Source organism: Corvus hawaiiensis, chromosome 3, assembly GCF_020740725.1.
Source record: "Corvus hawaiiensis isolate bCorHaw1 chromosome 3, bCorHaw1.pri.cur, whole genome shotgun sequence".
Classification (NCBI taxonomy): Eukaryota; Metazoa; Chordata; class Aves; order Passeriformes; family Corvidae; genus Corvus; species Corvus hawaiiensis.
The window spans coordinates 114,507,383-114,528,143 of record NC_063215.1 but is presented as its reverse complement, the minus strand read 5'-3'; the positions used below and the strand labels follow the sequence as shown (position 1 = coordinate 114,528,143).

The 20,761-nt window shown below is 39.6% G+C and overlaps 1 protein-coding gene and 1 non-coding gene across 8 annotated transcripts in view; both read left to right on the top strand.

Moving 5' to 3' along the window:
* MACROD2 (mono-ADP ribosylhydrolase 2) overlaps positions 1–20,761 on the top strand; it is an 895,327-nt gene that overhangs the window by 376,730 nt on the left and 497,836 nt on the right. The window lies entirely within an intron of this gene.
* LOC125324259 lies at positions 14,626–14,816 on the top strand. The gene has a single exon (XR_007202897.1). It is a non-coding gene; the product is annotated as a U2 spliceosomal RNA (small nuclear RNA).

The following is a 20,761-nucleotide window of genomic DNA, read 5'->3' as shown; positions in this document are numbered from 1 at the left end:
GGAACTACAACATAAACTAATTCTTCATGATCCAAACACATTTAAAACTGGTTCATAAAATCCTCACTCAAAACCACAAAACTTGGAAATCTTTCAAAGCCAGTTTACTCCAGCATTACTGTCATGGCTGAAAAAGCCCAGCCTCCTGGCAACTGTTTGGTCGGCTTGGTTTTTCCCTTGATATTGCCTGTTCTTAGCTCACAAAATGTGATGTGAAAATAAATTCCTGCAATGTATCCTTTGGTGCAAATCAGCTGGAGATAAAATTGCGAAGGTAGATTCCTCAGCGAATAGGTGTGGGTTTTTAACAGAAAGCTTGCAGCTAAGAGCAAACGTCCAAACTTGCCTATATGCACCTGTGTTCCACACACCTATTTGGGGTGTGTAATAGTGCCTGGTCCCAAATTGGTCTCTGGCTGGCTTTACCTGTATGGGCCCAGCTGAGGAAAGTGTCCTGAACTCATCATGAGAGTAAATTTTTACTTGTTTTTATTTTTTTAAAAATAATGTACCCTTGGCAGCTACTCCCATCTCATGATGGGGCTTATATTTGGCTGGACATCATATCTGTTCCCTGGTTTCCTCCAGTTAGGAGGGGAGCTGTTTCAGCCGCAGTGAAGCCTCTATTGCTTTTGAAGTGGGAATGAGAAAGGAAGGCAATGAAAAGCCAGTTAATCGGGCAAAACATGATCTAAGCTTTTCTCCTGCCCTATCTGGTGGGCAATCACTATTTCAGGTTCCAGATTTGGAGAGGGTATTGCAAAGGTTTGAACACAGGTGGGATGCTCAGCACAATGGATAACACTTTGGAAGTACCTCTTCCCTGGGAACTCCACGGTTCCTTCCTTGTGACCTGCAGGCAGGGCTGAATCTGCACTGTGTTGTGACCAGTGTTTCACAGATCCTTGGTGTGATGGAAATGAGGCCAAATGTCCTATTAGATCCCATTGTCAAGGCAAAGGAAGACATGAGTTGCTGTTGTCTGATTAACAGCACAGTAAATTGAATCTGTTAAGTCTAAACAAAATTTGCTTTGGTTCCCACTTTTGAGCATACCTTTATTATTTTTAATGGATTGAAGCTGACAGGAGATTTGTGTAAGAAGATTTTGCAGAATTCTAATGAGAATGAGTTCTTTGTCAGCGTGCGACAAAATCCTGAATCATTCACAGAATGAAAGATGGTGTTAGTGTTATCCAAGATTATTTACAGAATATTTATAAATGGCTAAATGGTTCTCTGTTGAGTATTGGAGATATTCGTGGGCTCTGGAAGCCCTGAGGCAGCAAACACCCCTCTAACTGCAAAGGGAGTGTAGCAAGTGTGAGTAATCCATCAGGAGCCAGGGAGGGCTGTGTGGGCATGGAGGCTGCACACTGTGCTGGGAAGGGCGCAGGTAAAGAAATCACAGAATCCCAGAATATTCTGAGTTGGGAGGGACCCCACAAGGATCACTGAGTCCAGCTCTCAGCCCTGCACAGGACAGCCCCAAGAATCTGTCACTGGTCAGCACAGAGAAGAGATCAGTGTGTGACCCTCGTCTTCCCCTCATGAGAGGAAGTTGTAGGCTGTGATAAAGTCTCCCCTCAATCTCCTCCAGCTGTACAGACGAAGTGCCCTCAGCCACTCCTCCATACAACTTCCCTTCAAGGCTTTCCACCATCTTTGTGGCCCTCCTTTGGATGCTTTCTAATAGCTTAATGTCTTTTTTATATTGTGATGCTTAAAACTGCACACACACAGCACTCAAGGTGAGGCTGCTCCAGTACAGAACAGAGTGGGACAATCACCTCGCTTTACCAGTTGGTGATGCTGTGCCTGGAATATGGTTGGCACAGGGCACGCTGTTGATTGTTACTCAACTTGCTGTCAACCAGGACTCCCAGGTCCCTTTCCATGGCCAGGTGAGAGCTGTATAAACCCAAAGGGAGAAAGCAGAAAACCCTCAAGGTCCTCTCAAAGTTGCTGCCTCCCACCTGGCCCCACACACCTGCTGCAGTGGTTTCATGGCTGTGAGGAAGCCAGCAGTGGGTCAGCACCTCAGCCAACCCCTGCCTTGGGTGCTGGACACTGAGCAGCCCGTCATTTCCCAAGGGAAAGGTGGTGGTGGTAGCAGTGGTGGTGGTGGCAGCAGCAGCACGGTGTCATGCAGGTCCAGTGTAGCTGAGATTTTTGATGGCCGCTCCTGAGCACACCTGCTTCTCTCCCAGCAATGCAGGTGTGCAGTAACCATGTGATTGGCTCTTGTCTGAGGGGGTAATTGCAATATCCTGTGTGTAGCCATGAGTGAATATAAACTTCTGCAAAGGCAAGAAATACTGCATGAGGTATTTAATCCTTATTACACATGTAGCCTGTTTTCAATAACTTTCTCAAGTCCTTTTTTGCTCTCTGGGAGCATATGGACACTGCTAAAATAATATATTAAGGAGGAAGAAGAATTTTCCAGCTGCCTCAGTAGTAGGCTTCAATTTCTGGTGTTTGTAGATATGTGTAAAATTTATCTTATCAGTGTCTCATGTTTTGATGACTATTTAGTAATAACGGTCACCCACACAGTGTGCTGGGACACCATGCTGTGTGGTAATGAGCACTCCTGGAGTTCTGTGAAGGCCTCAATTAATCATCATAGTGCCAATTAAAAAGGCCATTAGAAATACTGTCCGTAGCCATCAATTCTGCATAGCTGTTCTTTCTCTGAGAGGTGCATGTGTAATGCACTCAGATATGCACACATATGCAGACTCCTTTTTCCAGGTCGATACGACCTGGCAGAATGATTGGGCAAAATATATTGGCAGTGCTAATGAATTTATATTCTGTCTTACATCGTAACTGCGGTTAGATCCCAAATTTATTTTGCTCTGCTAAATCTTAAATCAGGTTTTGCTTCTCCAAGTATCACCTGGGTCTTCATGTGGCACAGTTGTACTCAAGATCTCTTTGGAGTTGCATTGCAGTATTATCAAGGTATGATTTTTAAAGCCTACATACATTAAATCCTTTTAGAACAGTGACTTTGTTATCCCACAGTTCCTGGTGGCTTGTTGTTGTTATTGATGCTGTTGTTGCTGTTTCAATTAGGAAGCAGAGCTCATGCTTTGAGCAAGGGTCAAAAAATTCTTAAGGGGCTATGGTTTTGGTTTTTTCTTGTAAAACATCTGCCTAAGTTGTTCGAAGTTACAGTGAGGATCTGGAAACCCCTGTTTTCTCATGCTCAGCAGAGGTGAGCTGTGCTCTGCAGGAAGAATGGAACTGGATGGGATAGATATGTAATAAGTGCACCTTTATCAAGAATCTGGAACTGAACTCAGGATTTTTCTCTGCTGTTAGCAAATACTTTATGAAACAAGTAGCAGATATGTATGCTATTGCCCTGTAATCACAGAAGATAATCTGCTACCTCTATCTTTTACTTCAATTGTTTAGGTACCAGATTTTTGATAAGTGGGTCTTGTAATGGATGATATGGATGTCAGCATCAATGTGCTGCTTCATAGTGGGATATCAGTTTGGCTTTTTAGTTAGCAGAAACAAAGCAAGAATACAAACAACCAGTTCCCATCAAAACATAATAATCCAAACAAACCATTTCCAAGCTTTTGCAGTTTCCAAATCCCAGAAATTACATACAGAAGCTACCCATTAAAAGAAGCTCAGAGAGTTACAAATACTTGCAGAGTTTTGCTTAAGTCTTCACCTTTGTATATGATTGTCATCATTTCATTTTTGATAATGTGATCAGGGAGCTCAAAAGATTTTTTGATTGCAGAAGAGGATATGGCTCTAGGAATCAGGCTTGTGGCTCCAGGAATCAGGTCTTTGTGGTGAAGGAGCTCAGTGTCTGGTTTATTTGTGGAAAGAGAAGAAATAAACCTGTTATCGTTTCATTGCATGGCCACTGTCCTCACCTTGGTGGAGGACCTGGCATCATCATCTCGGGCAGACAGCACCAGCTGACATCCCCATTCCTAGAGCAAAGAGCTGTAGGCTGGGGCAAGCAGGGTTCCTACAGCTGCCACTGAAATCAGCAGGGAGATGCTCTGAACCCAATAAAATGCTAACAAGTGCTGAATACCCATAGTGGGTGGACCTGCCAGCTTTTCACACAGGCATGCAGCAATCTTGGAGTCAATTGACCTTCATCTTGCTGTGCCCCCATATCCCAGCTTTTATCCAGGAGATGATAAAATGCTTTTGTCAGAACGGAGTGGGAGAGTTTGCAAACAGTAAATAGCTTTGTTGTAAGTAGTCACATGTTAGCCTGCTGATCACCAGGAAAACTTGATGATATTAAGCATTTTGCATTCAGAGTGAAATCCAGAAGGGTGTTACAAGGCAGCCAGAAATCACAATAAGGCAAATTATTAACTAGTTTCTTTTCATTCAGTGAGACCCTGTGTTCATCATGTGTAGTGGGGTAGAAGAAAGATGCAGCTTGTTAACAAATGTTGGGAGCTTTAAAGGGTGACATTTTAAATTAGTGTATTTGTAATAATAAAGGAACATAAAGCTTGTATCTGTTAAAAGGAAATTTTAAAATGAAACATCTTTCCTGCCCTTTAACTGAGAATCTTAAGATTATGCTAAATCCCAAAATGTGGCTTCATTATTCATTTCCTTTTTACCAGAATGTAAAATAACAGGAGCTTGAGGTTTTAGTGTATTAAAAAAGAAGTAATCCTTTTTCATTATAACTTCTGGTAGTGTTTTAATTAAAGGTATTAGGAGAACCGTCATGGGTAACACATTTTTAAATTCTTGTACATTGTGCTGAAGAGTATCTAGGAAGGGGATTATGTGCATAACTTGTTCACTCACAGTGAAGTAGACCAAATTTTGTTATTCTTTACTGCTTATCACCTACAACTTGATCATGTATATTTACATGGCAAAGAGGAAGAATAGGAGTGTCTTTGTGTGTGAGCTCTTTGCGGTTCATAACAAATTGAGACTGTTTTTGGCAAAGTTCAGTGTTGTTTGTTCATACTGAAAGCAAATGAAACTACCGTAAAATTTGACAAATATTTGAAGATAAGACCAAGAAAAGTATTTACCTGTCTTTGTGGTTTTATTTTCTTCTTCATTTCACCCCACCACCTTTCCCCGTATTCCTCCGAAGTATGCCCTCAAAGCTTGTTTCAGCCTGTATTTGCATGTGCCACCTTCAACAAAGGATTTTGGTGATTCATTTTGATGGCCCTTGCTGTTCTGTTGCAATCATATGGTGTTACCTGCCTGGCATCCTGGGATCACTCTGCACTTCCCCAGTGATGAGGCATTACCTTTCTGCAAATTTCAACAACTTCAGAGAGTAATCCAACAGAATTCTTTGCAAGCTTCCTCTGATCTGGTGATCAGCATTTTATGCCAGTGTTTTCCCTTTTTTCTTGGAAAATTTCCATGATGTCACTGCCCTGTAAAACTGTGTCTAAAGTACTTTACAGGAATGACGATGAGTAGTACAGACTGATGTATAAAAATTGCACTGGTTGCTGTTTGGAGTGAAAAGTTTGGGGTTTTAACCTCCCAACATTCTGAATGAGAAGAGAATGGAGGAAGCAAGTGGGGTTGTCCCCAGAAATGTTACTTTAATATTTTTTGGTATAGATTTTGAAATGCTTAAACTGTAAGCTTCTAGGAGGATATTTTAAAAGTAGAATGGTTTTTCCACCAACTCCCAGGCATCTGTGTAAGCCAGGAGTGTCACCACTTTAACAGCTGCCAGTGCAGCTGATCTGGGTTTGAATGGAAGGATCTTGTTGATTGACGTTTAAACAAAATGTTAATTTGTTTATGTGCCATGTGGTCCCAGTGGACTTGCTTAGATGACCAGATGCCTTGAAAAGCCAAAGTTTTGGACTGTTACAAGGAGTTTGTGCAATTTTTCTGTTTGTTCTTTGTACTATTGTTTTCTTCCAGCAGATCTGATTCACTTACAAGGTGGCTTTAAGTAGAACTTTTTACTTTCAAATTCAGCTAAAAAAGTTACACTTGTGCCTGTATTCAGCTGCAGTTACTGTCTATAAACACATACACCCAGTTATTAGATGAGGCAGGGTTATTTTTCAAGGAGAAAAGTATACCCATGAAATAATAGCACGTGCTGGCTTCTCTGCTTGGATGATAGGAAGAGTTGTGTGGTTTCACTACTGTTATGCTCTTTTTGAACAGTTAGTAAATAATCTGAGATAACTTTTTCCTGTTTACTTTTTGAGTTATTTAGCTGACTGCTGATTGACCAGCCATGCTGAAAATCTGTTCAGATGGCACTATTTTTTCTTTTCCTACTTTTTTTCCTTTTTACTGTTTTTTTCTTTCTTTCTTTTTTTTTTTCCTTTTTCTTAGGATCTCACCTAATTACAAGGTAGGTAGGGTGGCGGTGGCCTAATTGTTTTTACCCAGATAATTAACATCCATTCAGAAATGTGAGTCTTCCTTGCATTTTTTCCTCAGATGAATGGTTCTCAAATTTAGTTCCAATAATACAATAAATGCAAATTTATATTGCTATGAACATAGCAAAGGGAGCATAAAATAAATACATACTTATTCCCATCTGTTCTTGGTACAAGTGCTGATTTACTCCTAAAGAAAATTAGGTCCACGTGTTTCATCAAACACAAAATTTTGTCTTTTCTTATTGTGCAAAAGCTAACTATTTATCTTGCAAGTATTTGAAGATTTATAGAGTCCATGTGAAGAAATTTCTGCCCATTAATGCACATTATTAATGAATGCCTCTGGTTCATTTGGGAGTTTCGTATGTAGGAAAGAACCTTAATAGACTGGTGTCTGAAAATTTGTCTGAAGTGCCTGAAACAGTATTTACTTAAGTGCAGATGTCCCGTGGAGATTTGGCAATGCCAGCACTTCAGCAGAGTGCCCAAGGTGAAATTTTATAAACTATGTGTTGGGTGTTTCAACTGTTTGTAACATTAACTAACTACATCAGACATAATAGAAATAAATAGACTTGTAAAAAGTAAATAATAGAATTGTTTGAGAAGTTACTAAGAGTAAGTAGTTGTTATAATTAGTATTTGTTGAAGTGATGCGAGATGCTAAATCTGAAAGAGTATAGAATTGTGTAGTGTGTCAGCTAATATGTCACTGGGTGAGCTGTGTCATTCTGCTGCCCCATTTAATCACTCCAAGAACAGAATAAATTTTGAATAGCAGACTAAATCCTTTTCAAAGTACCCTCAGTTAAATGTTTTCTGCCTTTCTACTTGAGAATGTGTATACGCACACAGAGGCACAGTGTTTCTCGGACATCTCAGAAGACAAAACTAGAGTCTGTAATTTTTGATTTCATGGCCATTGTGGTCTCTCTCAGTTATTAGCAGTTTGACACTCATCAAGACCAGCTTTTGCAGTACTTTAGGCCATTGAGTGAACCGAAACTCTTGGCTTGACAACAGATTTCAGAGAAGTCCAGAGAACTGTGGGAACTGGTTTAAAATCCCAGATAAGATAAAGAAACAACCCCCAAGGTGTCAAGTGTCTCTACAGTGAATTTGAGGGCACTTTTCATGTCCTTGTCAATGAAATGAAAATGGGGCTGTTTCCCTGAGAAAGTGTGAGAAAGCAGCCACACCATGTAAGAGCATTTTGCAGGAGGGGTAACGTCTTCTCCCACAGGAAGCAGGAGAGCAAGCTGGTGTCTGTCACCTTCCTCCCCTCCACAGCTGCACATTAAGCTTAGGCTGTTGAGGGTAGAGGGCCAGGCATTGGGTAAGTGGGGAGAACAAATAGCTCTTATGGAGTTTATTCCCATTACGCCTTCTGCAAAACCAGTGGAAGCCTCTAATAATTTACTGCTGGTAAAAATGATGTATCCAGTTTTTACTACCTCGTGCATTTCCTTTTGGTATGTTGGTCCAAGTGAAGAAGCGTAAAATTGAAGTAAGGAGAGAAGAGGGGAGGAAAAAAGGAAGAACAAGTCCTAAAGAGCGAGTCATACAATGCCATACAATGCCAGCCCTTAAAGCTAGATAAACGCTGTAAATTGCTGAGTATGAAGCAAGCATCATCTGGATCAGCTTTCCAGCATGGCAGTGATAAACATGTGACCAATAATTCAACCCGCCAGAGGAGCCATTCAGAAGTACAAATATCATGAATGCTCTGTTCTGTTTATGCACCAGAAACAGGATATGTGAGCTGGGACTTCCCTGACAGTGTGCTGTCTCTCCTGGCCTCTCCTTTGATGAGCGTCTTCCATCGGAAAGCGCAGCCTTTCTGATCCCATTAGAGGAGAGAGGCTCTGTCTCTGTGGTCCTTTTTGCAACCTGTGTGCTTTATGAACCACGCCATGCACAGGGGATTTGTTGAGAGATGTATTGGGACCTAATATGTCACAGGCAGGCTTGTTACAGATGAAACCCTGTTGACAGAAAGGATTAGCTGCAACTGAGAGAGAAAAAACAAGAAGTCATATTTTTTAAGGATGACCGTGGTACAAAATTTTGATTATTTATTGGGCAAGAAGATAGTCAGGGCTTTGTGTTATTAGAAATTCTGTACCCTAGGAAACTGGCAGCGATTTCGGCCTGGTGCTCCCAAACTGTACTCCAGAATCTGAGGTTTCATATGAAAGAGGGGGGAAAAAGCAAAACAAACAGAAAACCCTCTATACCCTGCAGCTGCAGAGAAAATACTCAGAAACTCACTGTGACCAGGGTTGTGTTCTTGTCTTGAGTCAGCAATCAGCTTGAAGCAATACCTTTGAGAAGAGCGAATTGTGCTGGTTCATTTCAATGCATGTGAGGTATGAAGCCTGACATGTTTACACAGCAGCTAGCTCATTTCAGTGCTCTTTTTGTGAAAATCTCAGTGCCATGCATGCTGTTTGAGAACGTATTTTCTTAGGACACAAGAAGAGAACCAGAAGGAAGGTCTATTATTTGTCACGTAAATAAGAATTAATGTTAAGGGTAACTTCCGCTCTTCTTCTCTCCCCACTCCACACCCCCAAAGAAAAGGGGGGAAAAAAAGCACAAGCAACTTTTCAAATTGTGGAGAAATGGATAAACAAGGGTTATTTTCTTTGCCCACCGGAAAAAGCTTTAGTCATATCCGGACTCTTGAAAAAAATCAAAACAAAACCCCCTTCTTCCTACTAACCCCTACATTCACTAACCCCTGTAGTACCATATGCCCCAACATACAATTATCCAGCTTTTCGTACATTCCACTTCTGCTCTGACAGCTATACAATGTACAACAGTTCCACAGAGTCAGAAGGCAAATCTGGGAGGCACCAAGAAGAAAGAATTCGGTGCCAGTTTGAAACAAATGTAGTGAATATGGAAGTAAATAACACAAGGAAAACTGGATACTGATGGTGTTTTTTCATTTCCGTGTGTCTGTCTAAACGTCCTATCTCCCATTTATGTAAAGAGTACTGTGAATTTCCCTTTTTGCATCAGCTTTGCTGAATTTACATGTAGAGGCTGCAAAATGCAGGGGATCTTGAACCCTGTGCTCCTGATCCCCCCAAGCAACCTGTTAATCGGTGAAACTATTGTATGGTTATATGGCTCACATCATGTTTGAGCATGGGAGCTCAACATGAGAAAAGCACTGTAATTGCAAATAATTAGTACTGGGTAAGCCTCACAAGGTTTACTTAAGAGTCCCCTCATGCCCGATTCATATCCAAAATGTATCTGAAGTATCTGAACCATTTAGGAGTCTGGGAGGTAATACTTTGTCATTGTATAAGGCAGAAGACTTGTGTATGAAAGGGCAAGGGGATTGTGAAATAATTACTGGCTCTGCATTTAATTTGAGTCAATGAAAATGCCAGAATGATTGAAGTGTTTATGCTGAAGATCAAGGAGTTATGTTGGAATAGGGTAATCAAAACCAGGGACATCTCCTTTAAATTTTTTAATATTTCTCAGGGAGGAGATAATGCAGGACTCTCAGAGTATAGCAGGGGAGTGTTGGAAGGAAAGTCAGGATCAGAGGTCACACCTGTGTGAAGTGATGGTTTGAAAATGACAAGTAAAAGTAGAAATATGCTTCACTTGACAGTGATGAATGGGTTCCTTGACCTGAGGAGGAAGACTAGAGGTGGCTTTGCACTGTGGAGATGGTAATTTGATAGTGGCAATTATAGGTGAAAAAGTTACCCAGTAAAAATATGGTGGGAAAAATGCCTGGTCTTAATTAGGTATGGTACTCATGCCCCTGGGCCTCGATTGCCAGGGTAGCTGTGCTTTTCTACAGCCTGGGGTACTTCCAGTTTGCCATTTTTCATGCTTTCAGTGTGATTCTCCCATCCCTATTTTCATTCCACCTGTTCCCAGTATGGCTTTTACTTCGTGTTTGTCTATGCTTTGCTTACTTTCAACGCAGGAATATTCTGCATCACTCACCTGTATTCCTCTTCTAACAACACAAAACCTCATAAAGTTGGTGAACTGCTGGGCCTGGCTCAGAGTCAATATTGCTAAACCTGGGACTGTACATATAGTTTCCACAATGTGGGAGGTGGGATCAGTCATATCTTGCTCACACATCTCTCATATCTCAAGGGCAGGAAAACATTTGCCAGTGGCCTATAACTGTGCCCTTCTGCAAGCAATAAATACCAAGAGTCTTGTCAGCTTTTTACATACTGAGGCAAAAATGTTACAGGCTGCTGGTGGCCTCAGTTAGAACATGAAGCATGGATTTTGAGGTTAGTAGAGGTTTGCTTGCTTAAAAGTGGTTCTGATCAAGATGAATTATGAAAACAGCAATAAATCCTATATTTTAAAAGGTAATAAACTGACAATGTTTAAGGCAGAGCTCCAGGCAAACATGAGCAGCAGACTGAACCACCTACCTTTATGTACCTTCCTCCTCCACAGCACTCAGCATAAGAAGTTGAAGGATACTGAACCCTAGAGGGTCTTCCTAGAGGCCCAAAGAGTCATAAGTGCTTCAGACACTATGTTACTGGGTTTTGTTCCTCTGTGTGTGGGTTTCCGTCTATCTGACCACGTGAGTCCCTTATGTACATGTGACATTGATCCATTTCTCAGCTAAAAGTACCGAATATGTTGCAGTTTAGTATGGTGCAATTAATTGTGTGTTTGGGCACCACAAGTTCTGTTTTGTTGTGAAATAAGGCGGATGGAAAATTGGAATTAAAGAACAGTGAAGTGCCATGTTTAGCACAGTTCTTTTCTTCTACAATTCTTTGTAAAAATGTACCAAAGGATTCTTCTGAAGAGTTGAGTTTAAAGTGAATAATCTTACCTGCATCAGATCGGGGTTTGATTACTTGCCCACCCAGTCAGGAGATACCAGCTACTTGCCAACTTCCAATCAGTATGCTATCATGACACCAGTTTGGAGACCCTCAACGCCAGTGACCCATTTGGGGAGCACTCATACCCGTAGTTGTCCCTCGTTCTCCTGCCCTGGACTTGAAGTCTCATTAGTGTTCAGACATTGCTTTGAGATAATGATAATGTGCCTTTTAATTAGCATCAATATTTCTAGTCTTTTGGGAAATAATAATGTGCTTCTTTTTTACTCCTTGACTGTTGACAGATGGCCACTTATTAAACATCATTAAATTCTGATATCAATCATTTTTGTGCTTTATAAAATATGCTCATTGTTTAAAGGAAATGATAAATATAGGAGGAAGATTTTCCACATGGATTGTGTAGACTTTGATGCAGTGCTGCAGCAGCCATTGATGGAGGGAGGCCTTGTTTTTTAAGACATTGTAAGTATAATCTCTGAGGCCTTGTTAAGTCCCTTTCAGTGTATATGTGTATGTTAGAAGCAGCTCTTGTATGGAAGTAGCCCGAATGCTTTTGAGACAAAGCCACTATTTAAACTTTAAAAAACATGAACTTTTGAGAAGCCTGTGTTTATGTGCAGAAAACATTTCATGCATTTACACAGGAATCCATATTGTATGTGGTTTTGTGAATGCCATGAAAAAGTGAAGATGGATTCCTGTACGTCTGTTATTTGCAGCAAGGCTTTATTTGACTTGATGCATTCTTGGCAAGAGCCTCCAAGTAATTTCTTGTGAAACTTTGTTTAATGGGTACAATTACGATCTGCATTGTGCCCTTGCTCATCTTAATAGCAGTATTAATTTGCAGGAAGGGACAAAAATCATCTTGCAGAGTTATCAAGCCGTGTTTAGGCTTTCTGAATGCTAATTAATTCAGAGCTCAAATGCTGTACCTGCTGTTTAAAAGGCTGGCAGCTTGTATTCATCACCTGAGTGACAGCTGTTCCTTGCCTTTTTTACTCTTAGAAAAAGAGTGGGGAACATTAACTCCTTCCATGCTAATGACTGCCATATTGAAGTAACAATTATGGCCAACATTTAAATGTTATTTCTTTATCAGATTTGCTGATTTTGACAGCATATTAGAGAAAGGATTGGTGACTGTATGTTATTAAGAGAAATTACTAAATATTTATCTAAATCGCTGTTATTTTTTCTGAGCAGGACAAAAAAACCCCAAACAGTCTCAGTGGCATTTGATGCCAAAACCAGATTTTCCATGTAAGCTAAAAGAGAAAGAATTAAAATATTGCTAAGTCAGATTTGAACATTTAGAGTGAGTATGGAATCTGAAGAATTTTTTTCCTGGAAACAAATCCCTTTTTTTAACATTTACTCTCAAGAAAATATTTATTAGTTGCAATTAAATTAAATGTTCACTTAGGCCATTTAAATGTCACAGAAAATAGTAAAAGTAGAGTTTTATATGCTGCATTCAAAGCTCATCGAGTTGCTATTTGTTAAACTGAACTCCCCTGCGCTAGGAGGAAGTGGTAGTCTTTGGTAGTAAAGAAGGGGGCTTAAAGGCATGCAGGTGATTTAATTTAATTCAGGCTGAGAAAAAGTATCAACTGGTACAATGCAGATGTTCATATGCAGGTGTGAGAGGATTACACAGTTTGCCTGAGTGACTGAGGAAGTGAGATAGTAACATTGGATTAAGTTCCTTCTTTTTCATAGAGGAACAGGTAACTAAAGTGTGTTAGCTCCATTCCTCCATTCCCTCTTGTCCCAAATCAAAACACTTAAATTATACTACATTTTCTTTCTGGAGGAAACATGAGAGGAATCAGCAGTTGTTTCAGGTCAAAGGGTTTTGCTGAACTACTTACACCAAACAAAATTCTGCAAAATCTTCCGGTTAGTATTTTAGGGTAAATCCAAAGTTTTTTCATTTCTTACTTTAAAGACCTACAAAGCCTGGTATGTGTTTTGCTACATAAATATTTCAGACATACGGGTGTGCAGTAGACATGTCATAATAATACAAAATTTTCATTCACATTTTGGAGGCCCTGTATCTTTAGGGAAACTCAGGGTGGACTTGGCTAATACCTCAGGGCTTTGATTCTGCTCACACTGGGTTTTACGCATTCTGACTCAGTAAATCTCATTAAGCACATGCTTAACTTAAGTATTCCCTGTTCGTTCTGTTGACTTCAATAGCAAATTAAGCACATGCTTAAATGTTTTTCAGAGCCTTAGGGAAAGATGATTAAACTAAATAACAAAGCTATGCTATTAAAATATTTTAACTCATTAAAATCCAGTGGATTTGCTGATACTGATTCACTGAAAACTCTGTATTGGAAGTTAAGCAATTGCCTTATAACTGGCTGGCTGTCTTGTGCAGCTCAGAGCACCAACATCAGGATATGAGATGGGTATTGCTGTGACAATACCTTTCCTTTTACTTGTGACCTGCTGTTGCATTCATACAAATAATTAGTGATTATAATGAGTGACTGAAAATATTATTGGTAATAAAAAGGTTTCCAAGTTTGTTTACAAAGTGTTGTTGAAAATGAAAATAATTTTAAAGAATTTGTTGTTTTTTTCGAGGTTACTAAAATACCTTTTGTTATTACTCATTAACTTCAAAAACGTTTTTTGTTTCCGTGCACAGGGAGGATTTTTGAAGCTTTAGCAGTATTGACTTAGTGCTCTTTATGTGTGGACAATTTCTCTGTTAATTATGGTGGAGTTTGATACAGAGTGATTGTGCTTTAGCAAGACTGAGATACAGTCTTTGAATTAGTGTGCAAGATGCTCTGATGATTCCAGCAAGGATTAAGAAAATGCACTGCAGTAATTCTGGTTTTAATACGTTATTTCTTAAAAATTCCCTCACCTTTTTAGAATTTTGTGAAATAGTTTCTGTAGCGGAGATGTGTTTCTAAAATAACCCCTTTATAATTCAGAAAGCAGAAGATTCCTTAATTGTTTGGGGCTAGGGGCATTTGAGCAGCAGAAGCTTGGAGGTCAGAGGGAAGAGCTAGGTGCTTTTTATTTAGTTTACCATAGAGGAAATAATCAGATCAAGACTGAAATATTTTGGGAGGCTGAACATGGCATTCCTAACTTTCCCAAGTTCCTGTCCTGAAACAGTTGCTGTGTGTGCAAAATCATGAGCTCATTGAGATCCTGGAGTGAGTTATTTGGGCTCTGTAGTCTGTCTGCAGCTTTTTGAAATAAATCTGAGTGATAAAGCTGCATAATTGTTGTTACCGTGGTGTTAAAATCTTGAGATGATTCAGTCTCAGCGTGCGCACTGAGTCAGACCAAGAAACTGTCGAGTCTGCTGATTCGTGTTTGCCTCTTGACCTTTTGGCAAAGATCAAGTGCAGCATATGTTTTTATCAGTTTAATATCTGTTATGTCCTCAACTGGAGGATTTTATATTAAATGAGTTTGGGGACTGGGAAATGTACTAGGAGCTTACGCCATCCTTTCCATGTGTGAAGCCTGCTATTGCTGTGTTTCTAGAATGGTGTGAAAAGAAAAAAGAAAAAAAAGACAACAAGTCCCTTAATGACCATAGAAGAGTGCAAAGGGAAGAGCAGGAACAGAGCAAACATAGATTATGCCTCTCCACAGTGTTCTCTTAATTCCCACCAATTTTCAGCTCAGGGAGTTCCCAAGCCTCCATAAAACCCCTGTAAAAATAAAATAAAATAGCACTTCTGATTTCATTTTAATCTTTTTTTCACTGCCTTCTCTATCTATATTAATATCTATTTTGTAATGTCCAGTATTATAAGATCAGATTATCATGCTTAGGACTGGGCATTACCTTGTACGTACGGGATACAGTGAGCCTACGCTTGGTCTCCTCCTTGCCGAAGAGCCAGTTCTTGCATCACTGGTGCTATTTATTTTCACTGACCACTCTTACAAGTGGTGTTTTTCTGAAAAATGAGATTAATAGCAATCAGAAATAACTGCAGGGTCCAACAGATAGGAAACACTCTGCATGACGGTGAAATGCAACATTCAGGATTTGATTTGGTTTGGTTAAAGACCACTGGAAAGAAATACATGTGATCAGTATCATTGAGGAAACACTTTTTTAAACACAAGTGTTTAAAATATATAAACAGGCCAAAAACTATGGAGAGCTGGTGTTCACTTGAATGTTTTTGACTGATTAAATACCAACTCAGTCCATTTTTTAAACTGGAGGTCCAGAACTGTTCGTACATGCTGCAGTCAGTGGGTGGCTAACAGGAGCGGGTTTTATTTGGCTTGTGACAGAGTCACTGCTGAGGTCCATGTAATACAGCAGGTGATGACAAGCATGGCTCATGACATCTTTTGAAACAGAACCAGGCCACTAAAGGCCGCGTTGATATGACAGGGTAAAAACTGGGTGTTCTATTAGAAGCAAAATTAATACAGTTCAGATAGAGAGTGATCAAAATAATTTTTAGATGACATAAGAATTTGACCCTTCAAGGGTGTTTTATTAAGTACATGAGGTAATACAGAATGGAGGAACCCATGTCGTTGTAAATTAGTGTCCTTGAATTAAGTCTCATCACCACGACACCTTCACTTTTTTAGTTATTTGACCTGCCATGGTTAATAAAAAGGAAGTTAATTTGGTGTGACATTTTTGGTGGTAGCTTGGTGCACTACCAACTTAATTGCAGTACAATAAAATAATAGTTTCCAAATAAACCCTAAACTTCACCTTCCTTGCATTTTGAATCACTGGGTGATTTACCAGTCACTATTTATAGCCTCAGCATTTCAATTAGGACACATTTAATAAAGCTTATGTGGGAGATGTGGAAATGTTTGTTGATTGTAATTATTTTAATGTTACTATTTAATGGAAGATACTGCATTTTGGTTCTTTAATATTTCTGCTTAGATCCACACCCTGAAATCTACAAGATAGAAATCCACTGCAGCAAAATGCCATCTTATTACTATGCATGCTATGATGCGCACAGGTTATTGTCAATATACAGTGTCTACTGGCGAGGAAGCTTTTGTTTGTCATGGGAACAAAATGGTTGCTCCTTGTTTTTCTAGACTGCTGAGTTCTTTAAATGGAAAGCATTTTGATCCTGGAGTAAATATTGATTCTCTCTTTTCTCTCTCTGAGAAAATTAATTTAGTTTGTGTTATATGAACCCATGTAAGGTAAGACCAGCTCAGGACCCCACAGGCTACTTAAACCTGTGACACAGTGGTCTGTGGCATTCAAGAAGTGGGTTCATTACCCCTAGGTCAGCACATACATGCTGGTTCTTTTGGAGAGTGTCTCCTGCAGCAGAGCAGAGAAGGATTCATGTGCCACTTGCCTATAGCAATAGGACCCCAGATTTCTCATTTTCAGCCAAAAAGTAGTGGCATCAATTTGCCTTTTTTCCCACCCCCTTCTGAGTGGTTCTGTGCCTTAAACCCCAGTGGTCCGAGTGAGGCCACGGGTACTAATGCACTGTGCCTTCCAGAGACAGCCTTTGGAGAAACAGAGAGATCTGCATTTTGCTGTGGAGACTTTTAGCATGCAGAAATCCTTTTCACAGTGCATTGGGGCAAAAGTAGAGTGGTTGGCAATAGCCAAGTCTTCCCTTTATAAATAGACTGAAAACATGGAAAAGGGAGTGCAGAGTGTTGAGATAATTCATTTAAACTGAGCATCCACTGCTGTTGCCACTCCTCAGCTGACTGGGGGCATTCTGGGAGAGGGGCTCATTGGCACATCCTTAATGCACAAACTGAAAGAATTGGCAAGAGCAACTGAAAGAGTTGGACAGATTTCCTTAAAGAATTGTGCACTGCCACCTCCTCCTTTTAAAGAATTACACACTTCCACCTCCTCGTTTTTGCAGCTCTCTTTAAGAAGAAACTGAGAAATATCTGCAAATGACCACAGTATGTCTGCTGCTATCACAGTGTTTGATATCAATCCCTGTCTGTGTGCATCCCTATCAGATTTAAAGCATAAGCTCAAGTTATTGTGAAACTGTGTCATGCAAGTGCAAAGTTTCTGCTGCCCCAACTTCAAACTTAACTTTCATTAGTAAATTAACAGTTACACCAGATTGATTGGTTCCCTTTACAGAATGATACTATGGGATCATGATTGCACCATTATAAAAGCAACAACTAGCATTCTAAGAAATTAGTTCTAGTGGAATTTATTGCAACATGATTAGCTTTGTTATTTGTAAAGTCTGTGTAAGCTTCTGACATCTTGAATTACTGAATATCATTGTGAAACTGTTTTTTCATGTTTATGTGCTGTACACTGGGTTTTGCATTATATCATCAGCCATTTCCTTAGTAAAATATTTTGAAAGAATGAAGAAAAATTTAAAAAGAGAAGGAAAATTTAACTATACATCTATAATTTTAACTATACATCTCTAGCACTATATTAACTGTACCTCTGAGACACTGTGTTATCATGCCTTTCTTCCAGAGCCAGCACTCTTGAATTAATGTTGAATTCACATTTAGTTTCATTTTTGACTCCTAATTTTTTTTAAAAAACTTCCACTGCAAATAGAAAAGAATTAGAAAAAGGGCTAACATATAACTTGCTTCTTATGTGCCTCAGAAGGCGCAATCCTACTACTGACTTTCAGAAAACAGTTAAGATTGTTTAACAAGGTTTGAAGCTAAAACAGAGACTTCCATATGACCTGTATTACCTCTCCTCAAGGGAATGCATTTTCTTAAAGTGATGATTTATGAGATTCAATACTAATGTCAAACTTCATTCTGCCATGTGAAGTAACATAATTAAAACACCAAAATAGCAGAACACAAGCAGCAGAACATTGTTGAACTTGTAGGTATTTCCTCATAGGTGATGTAAAGTTTGATGGAAAAGTGATATGAGTGTTTTAGGCATGTCAATGTGAGATGTAAGAAAAACAAGCCTTAAGCAAGTCTGCTATTTCCCTCAGAAGGATTTTATCCAGAGAGGAAGATGGAATATTTATGTGCAATAGCAGCTGCATATTTTTAGAATACTTTTGAATTCTTTTATAGTAAGTCTCTGTGTGATTAGAAAATAGATACAAATCAGATGAGGTAACAGTTTGTCCCATTTGTGTGAAGTGGTTTTCCAGGATAAAATTACAATTTATTTCTTTCTAAATGCGGTATCCATTTGAGAGTTAATTAATTACGGCTGAGTGGATAAGTATCCGCTGTCGTTCTGCAGTCATGACATGGCAAGACTCTATCTACGTGCAAAACTCATTCGTACATGAAAAAAGTAAAGTGCCTGTGCCTGTTGCTTTTAATGCTGTTACATGATACTTTGAATAAATAACTTAATTCCATGTTTAAAATACTCAGAGGTATAGTATTTTATTATTGGTATTCTTAACTTGGATTGCAGTAGTGTAACAGCTCTTTCCTCATTTGAGAGTTTCAATCATGAGACAGGAATGTGGTCTCTGCACTATGCCCTATCAGGTTTATTGTTGTGCTATGGCTTGAACAATTGAAGATGAACATAGTGTAGACCAGGCATCCCACAATGACTCTCAGGTTGGGCTCCCTCAGTGTTCTTCATTGATGGGTAGGATTGATGGGGAGGTTTTGTGCAGGGGTTGTGATTTGAGTTGCTTAATTCCTCTGTACATGGTGGAAAACTGTGTGGTTTCCTTGTTCTTCTTCGAGGGGAGATTTCATGCAGCAGAAATGCATGAATTTCTGTCATGTTTGAAGCAGTCCATTAGGAAAACAGAGAAGTGCACATTGGCTTCCCATTGAGCAGTTGCAGATCATTGGCTTGATGTTTACATGTGTTTAAACAAAATTGCTTTCTGTGCTTAGTCCAGTCATCCTGTGTCATATTCTGTTGAACTGCTTTTCTATCCTAAAATTAAACTAATTGCAAAATGGTTTTTACATAACAACATTGACTGTAAAGGTATGTGCTTCTACGTAAGTGTTCTTTTGTAGGGCTTCTCTGCAATACCATTTCAATGAGGTGGATGAAAAATCAAGTGCTGAATCTTTGCTGTCTTCAAGTGAATATTATGAGGGATGATACAGCTGGAGTTTAATCATAAACTTTTCCCTTTCCTGACAGTACTGACATTTATTTTCTAGACAAACAGATGAATCTTAGATAACGAGTTGTTTTGATCATGTATGGTGTTGATGCAAAACTAAGGCCCGTATATTCTGAATTGTCTTTAAAAGACTGAATGCCTAAAAGCTAGTATTGTGCAAAGACTTACACACTACTCTAAAAGTTACTCCATTCAGCTGGCCTGGGGTAACAAAGCACTGCTGATCCATGTGTAGGGCAATCCATCATCCAGTGGACATGTCCTGGCACATAGCAGTGGAGGCTGAGTATTTAGTAACATTCCTTTTTTTTTTTCATGTGAAACTTTACACGTGGCTCTTGCTGTGAGTGAAGTTGAGTGGTAACCTGTGATCCCTGTGAGTCTGATTCACACTAACCTTTTTAGAGGGTTTCACAGCACTGTCTGCACTTCCTACCGTGTAATTGTCCAAAGAGCCTCCACCAGAACAAGAAAAGGAACTGGGGGTATGTGAAAGAGAGAAAGACTATTAACAGAGGGATGCTAAATACAGGAAATACGAGGGGAAACCCTGATCAGATTGAAGCTGAGAATACTTACCTCTTCCATTTTTAGCATCCCTTTTTGCATGAAGAGCAATGTAAAGGAGCATGGAGTTCCAAAGTGTGGGGATTTGCATCTGCGATATGTTGTTGGATACTGGAGCAAGATTTTGGTCCTGTGGTTGGCTTCCCTAGTCAGTTTGGGAAGCATGATGTTAAGTATTTCTTTGTGGAGGAGTATTAAAGCATGTGTAATTCAGCTAAGGTAGCAAATTTAGTCCTTGAACCTTTGTGTTTCTGTGATTTAAAAAATATTTTGATGTGGTGTTTTTTTTTTTTTTAAGTGGGATGTCTAATCTAAAGGCCACATACAAGCCTTCAAATCTAACCTTTTCATTTTGCTTGACACTGTTGAAGAAGATAAGAAGGGAATGCTGTCAGAGAGTTTACACAGAGGATGGAGAGTGGTGGTGGTTAAGGGGATAATGACTTTGGCTCTGATTTTCTTCCTCCTGCTGCAACAAGGCATCTGTATTCTCTGCTGGGTGCAACCAGCCTGCAGGAAGCTTTCCTTCCTGCAAGCAACAAGTAAGTCAGGAAATCACTTGGGAAATTAAAGAGACATCAGAGCTGGACTTGTGGTTACTCGTTTAAAAAAAAAAAAAGTGTATGGATGGTGGAGGGTAATGATGGGGAGAACATGAGGAAGGACTTGGGTATACTTCCATCTGCAGTATTGTAGGATAATACTGCTATGGCATCAGGTGCCATGAGCTTCCAGCTATCCATAGTGACAGACCTTTGTCTTCCATTTCACATACAAAGGTGAGAGCTCAGTCCAAGCTCAACTTGCAGCTGCCTGACACTTCAGGGGGACC